The 6000-nt window shown below is 42.4% G+C and overlaps 1 protein-coding gene across 1 annotated transcript in view; it reads left to right on the top strand.

The window, feature by feature from the left end:
• Positions 1 to 2344: 2344 nt before the first annotated feature.
• The window catches only part of Htr1e (5-hydroxytryptamine receptor 1E), a 73493-nt gene continuing 69837 nt past the window's right edge, over positions 2345 to 6000 (top strand). The window contains exon 1 of the mRNA XM_046429586.2: positions 2345 to 2757. The gene's annotated coding sequence lies outside the window, so the exon portion shown is untranslated. The remainder of the gene's footprint in view (positions 2758 to 6000) is intronic.

Below are 6000 nucleotides of genomic sequence, written 5' to 3'. Positions count from 1 at the left end.
CTTTGTGCACACTGCATTTGCCCCTTCTCCCAGCCATTACTCTGGATCAGATTTACTAGGTTGTGAATCAGTCTTTCCACAGAACTCTAGGATCTGTGAGATAAAAAAACTATCTCCCTTAGAAGCTGACTCATGCTTGAAAGATGGCTGATATTTATCATCATCTAACTTTCAGTGAATGAATTTGGTAAAATAATTCCTTCATGAGCTGATGAATGTATTATGCCAGTTTCCCAGAGCTCCACTCCTTACAGTTAGTCTTTTTTGTTGTTTTGTATGTGTATACATTGTGCTGAGTATCAAACCCAGGGCCTCACACATGCCAGGAAATCACTGTACACTGAAATATGTCCCCAGCCCTTTTTATTTTATTTCCAGATAGAGTCTCAATAAGCTGCCCAAGCTGGCTTCAAACTTGCTATCCTCCTGCCTCAGCCTTCAGGGTAGCTAGGATTAAAAGTATGCATCACCATAGCTGGCAAAGATAAGTTTTTAACTGATAAGGAATTCTCCATTATGAAATGGGAATGTGACATAGTCCTACCCACAATCTTAAAGTACTCATAGAGACTATTAGATATTCATTGAGTAATTCACAAATTGAATTTTCAGCTCCTGGTTAAGTAAATGCTAACTTATTACCCCTAGTAAAGTGTATCCCAGATGTATATTGATAGCTTGAGAATAACCATGAACTTCATAAAGTTGAAATCTACCAAAATAGAGTATTCTGAGATATATTCAACATAGTTTCCAAGTGTCTAATACACATTTTCATAGATGTTTACATTGTAATAACCAAATACTAGGTAAGATAATTTCTTTAAAAAAAAACGAATTAATTTAAATTTCTTTCATCTCTTGGAAGGACTCCAAGGTTTCCAGGGTAGAACAATATATTCAATAATACTCACTCTTGGGATACCTAAAAAAAACACAGTCCTATGAAATCCTTTTTTTTTTTTTAATGAAGAATGTTTCTTTTTCTGTTTATTTTTACCTAACACCTTTATCATCAAGCAAATTTCAAGATGTACCAAATCTCTGGTAAGGGATTCCACCCTTATCCTTTTTTTATCCTTATCCTTTTGCTATACTTTAATATACTTTTGCCAGTTCTCTTGCTTTAATGGGCTTAACAGAAGCAAATCACAATTTAAAACTATAGTTCACCCAGCTTCCTTTCTCTGTTCAGTGAAATTCCCCTCATTCAGCCCCTGCTGGTCTTGAGAAACACTCCCAAAGGCAGGAAAGGTACACATGGCTTGCTTATTTAATTGAAGAAGAGTTTCATTTTAGAATTGTCAAAATGAAAAAAAAAATTAATAGCTCTTCAATTCAAACATATGACCACACGGAAGAAGCAAGTATGAGGCTAGTGTTTGGAGACGCTATGCAAGTTATCTATATGGGTTCTCAGGTCCTTTCAACTCTAAGATTGCATCCGGCTGTCTGTAAATCATATTGGCTACATGAGTGTTTCTAACTCATTTTATGGCTCCTCGCCTTTCAGAGTTCTACATCAAATAATCTGATTTCTTTTCACAATGTCAGGGAATCAACCTATGAAAAGCTTCAAGGTTTCAGTTACTCAAGTTCGAAACAGAATACAGCTAACCAGCCCTAAGGAAGAAGCTTCCTTTAGGAAGCCAGAATTCAGGGAGACAGGGACAAGTTTAATTTCTCTGGCCTTGCAACACAGCCAAGAGCTCTTAGAAGGCTAGGAAGAAAGCCCTCTGCCAACATGAAATGTCAGCCCTTCAGGGGAAAGTTCCCGCCAGAAAAATAGCTGCATATCAGCAGGTCCCCTCAGGTCCAACCACCCCACCCCCAACCCATCCTCTTTTCTCTGCTTTCCCCACCTCTTTGCCTCACTTTCACTTTGACCCACCCCAATTTCTTCCACTTCTCCCTCCCCAACTTCTCAACCTCTCCTTAATGCATTCCTTCCTTAGTGTGTTTTCCTCTGAGGAAATGTATTTCACCTCCAGAAGGTTTGCTGAGAGGAGCCACAGAGAGGCAGCGTCCAAACCCATCAACTACTCCCTCTTTTCCACTCCTTCCTTCCTTCCACAGAAGATAGGAATAGGGTCTGCCTATTTTTGCCTCCGCCTGGGCTGCAGCCAGCAAAGGGCACAGGAAAGGAGAGGCTTGTCCACACCTACAACCCCATAGGCGAGGTTTATAACGTGGACAGCGCTGCCCTCTAGCGTTTGCAACCGCGAGCCCTGAGGGCTCCACCAGCTCCAGAATTTCGCCTTCACAGCCTAAGCAAGCCCTGGAGCACCTCGGAGCTCCGACCCTAGTTCTCCTGCACCATCACCCCCTGCATTGCATCTCGCCCCACCTTTCCATCCTACCCACCCCCCTTACCAACTTAGTGTCCTGAGCGCCTACAACCCGCACGGCTGATTTAATAGACTACCCTCTGTTCCTGTTCCTCCTCCTCTTGCCCACTCTGCCTCTCGCCTCCTCTTCCAGTCCGGACGCCTAGACTCCAGGAAGCGCAGCTCTGCCAACCCGCGGGGCAGCCCGGTGCGCAGCGCTCCCGGGTCGGTCTAGCCGAAAACCTAGGGTGCACTGGCACCTGCAAGGACGCTGAAGCGGAGGACGCCCAGAGACTCAGCACACCCGAGAGCCGGTCCGCTCTTTGATAAAGCTCCAGTGCAAGAGAAGCGGATTCCGAGTGAGACTTCTGGAGCCAGCAGGACACCCCAGTTCTCCCAGTACGACGCGGCTGCACTCATCGTCCACAAGGTGAGGGGTGCACACCTTTGGGGGGTGGGGGGGGGCTTCCCTTTCGCCCCCACCTCAGGACATGGCCTTAAGCTTGGGCTTGGGGAATTTTGCCCCTCTGAGGTGCAAAAGTAGCTGGAGTTGAGTCTTGGGGTGTGGGGAAAAAGACCGTAGCGGGTCGACCCGCCTGAGCACTGTGCGTGCCCCCTGGACTTAGTACGGATTGCATTTCTCCTCCAAACAGTCCCGCAAATGTGTGGACCCGAGTATGACATTGTGCATAACTGTGCTTTAAGAATGTTAGCCTGCATCCTTGCAAAAGGATTCAAGGCAGCTTAAAAATTAAATGAATCTGCAAAGAATGGTGCCGGGTGGGAGACGTTGAGTAGAAACCCCACAGAAATGGTGTGCCCTGGGGACCGCAGATGGGTAGACAGGTAATTTCAAAGCCAACAATAATTGAAAAACCTTTGATTCCAAAGAACTACGCGGTTGGTTAGCCCTCAGAAAATGCCCGTGTATCAATTCTGATGAACAAAATTCCAGGTGGGGTATTTTACAAAATAAAGCTGGGAAGTGGGAGTGAAGGTGGGAAGTTTGGTCTTAAGCTATTTCCATCCAACACTGTAAGGTGAGACGCCAGGTCCCCGCATGGAAAAAAAAAATGAAGATACTATCACAGTATCATACATGGTTTTGAACTGTTAAAATGAATGTACTTTGACACGTTTCTGCCTGTGTCCAGTTTCAGAAAGGACCCAACACTGCTTGTCCTTGAGTTGGAAGGATGGAGCAGAAGGTATCGGCATCCCAGGATGCTCTTTCCCACCCTTCCTCATTGTCCTTCCCTGCCTCCTGCGCCAAACCTCTCAGGGAGGGAGGGGGCCTGTAAGGAAATAATAAATGATCAAATGAATTGGGGGAGGGATTTTTTCCCAAATAATCCAAGATTCTTTTATCATTCCTCCTACATCTTCCCTCAAAATGCCAAGCAGAGCATATACCTGAACTTGAAATTGCTTCAGAATATGTATTTGCCATAGTTACACGCTCAGACATGATATTTATCATCTTAAACACCCAAGGTGGACTTGCAAGTCAGGGACTTCTCTGACTTAACCCTGTGCAAGAGAGAAAAAGCAGGCACGTGGGTCTGGCTCCCTGGGGAGACCCTTTCATAGGGAAGATATATATACCTTTGAAATACAAAGAGGAGATTATGAAACAGTCTTTCTTCTCTTACTGGTGCACTTGTTTTCCTGCTGAATTAAATGAGATGACCCTGTTTTCAACAATTAAATGAACAGAGGCATTTGAGGCCCACTTAGCAAATGTACAAAATATATCTGCTGGCTTTTTTCCTCCCTTCAGAATTTTAGCCTCCAGGCCACAGCTGTGATGATGGAGTTGACCTCCAAAGTAGAACTCAGCTCAGTGTTTTATCATGTTTAAAATAAAATGCATTGCTTATTCCTAAAATTGTATAGCACCTTACCCTTTACCATTTTGCTGCACAGAAGTGAGAGAAGTACTTTTGTCCAGGTTATTTCATCACTGAGAGAGCTGTAAAGAGAAAGTTGTTCAAATCCTAATGCATCATTATTGATAGAACTTAACTATTATGTCATCATCACTTGATAAGCACTGTGGAAGCCCTAAGGACTACTACAGATCTCTGTATACATTGAGACTTTTAATGACAGAGCTGGACAGTAGCTTGTAAAATGTAGCCATGACTAGGGGATATGCATGCTGAAATATTCCTTTAGGTAGTTGTTCTTTTCAAGAAGATTTCCAGAGGTGTATACTTCACAGATCTTTTTTTATAATAGAAGTGTTCAAATTAACAATGTGTATCCACCAGCTAAGAAATTTTAAGTTCTGCAGAAATCAACAACCCAAACATAGCACATTCAACTTCCTATTCTTTTCTCATTGCCTGCCAATGGTGACTTCACCCAAGGACATATTTCCAGACCAAGTGCTACTGGGTATCTTCCTTAGCATTCCATTTCCTTGGGAAGTATTGAGACGTAATACAGCCTCCCTGGCAACTCTGAGAGGCTGGATGTCACCTTTGTTAGCTATTCTGGCATCCATTCAAAATATTTGCTTCCCATTTCTTCTTCTGTATGCCTGGTCAGCAGCAATCATGTAAATAAATTTGTATTCTTTTGATAGAAATAACCAAATCAGGTATTCTCATGGGTGGTATCTTGGAAGAGACAAAAATCCAAGACACATCTCTATTCCAAGTGATATTGTAATATGTTCCTTTCCCCGTATGTAATGGAATTGATATTAGAAATGGAAGTAAGACATGTCATTAGCAGCACCTTGTTGCAACCTGGCTCAGCAACTTCCCCATCAGCATACTACCCCACCACCACCACCACCATCACTAAGATATCAAAGGTTCAAATGGAAGGAGCATCCCTTTGCAAAAAACCTCAGCCCCTGAGCTTTCGGGGCATCTTCTCATCACTCAAGCATCCAGTTCCTTACCCTTCACCTTTTTACACAGGGTGGTTTTTTGGTTTGGGGTTTTTTTATTTTATTATTTTTTCATGTTTTTAATCGACTTTTTTGGAATTTTTACTATCCTTTAAAAGTAAAAGTTCTAAATCTAATGTTTTAATGTAGGAAAGCCTTGCTTCTATTTCTGATAAAATAAGCTAGAAACTAGAGCAGAATCTCACTCAAATTGGAATTTATTGTTCACACCATCTATATGTTATCAAGACCATCTCAGGGCAGATACAAGACTGGCATCTCATGTTTTATGTGTCTTTCTTTTCTACCTACCACATTTTTATATGTGTGAAACTAGATGAACATTAGCTTCAGGAAAACAGTGACATATGCTACATGGGTAAGAAGGGAGACAGAAGAGCAAACAGGGAACAGAAAAAGAGGAAGGATTTGGTTTGGGCTGGGGAAGCACCTCTTCAGTGTGGCTGAATTCTTTGTTTTTGTCTTTGTTTTGTTTATTTTCTGTATCATGGTCCCTAAAACTTGTGGACCAGGTCAGTCAACTTACCAACATCTATCTTCCAAGGATAAAAGGATTTCATCAACATCACATCTATTTTTCATAATTTAGTATTTGTTCTCACATTTTGTGGATTAAGAAACTGAGAACCAGAATTAATAGAGATTATTCAGTCAATAACTTGGGATATTCCTGGATCATAACAAATAGGTAAAATACTTGAGAACTCCAGCCTTATCACAGTTTGGTTTTACAGTAGTTTCCCACCACCC

This window comes from Marmota monax, unplaced genomic scaffold, assembly GCF_021218885.2.
Source record: "Marmota monax isolate L192 unplaced genomic scaffold, Marmota_monax_Labrador192_F-V1.1 WCK01_AAM20220418_F8-fsc00013, whole genome shotgun sequence".
Taxonomy (NCBI): domain Eukaryota; kingdom Metazoa; phylum Chordata; class Mammalia; order Rodentia; family Sciuridae; genus Marmota; species Marmota monax.
This window is presented reverse-complemented; position numbering and strand designations above follow the sequence as displayed.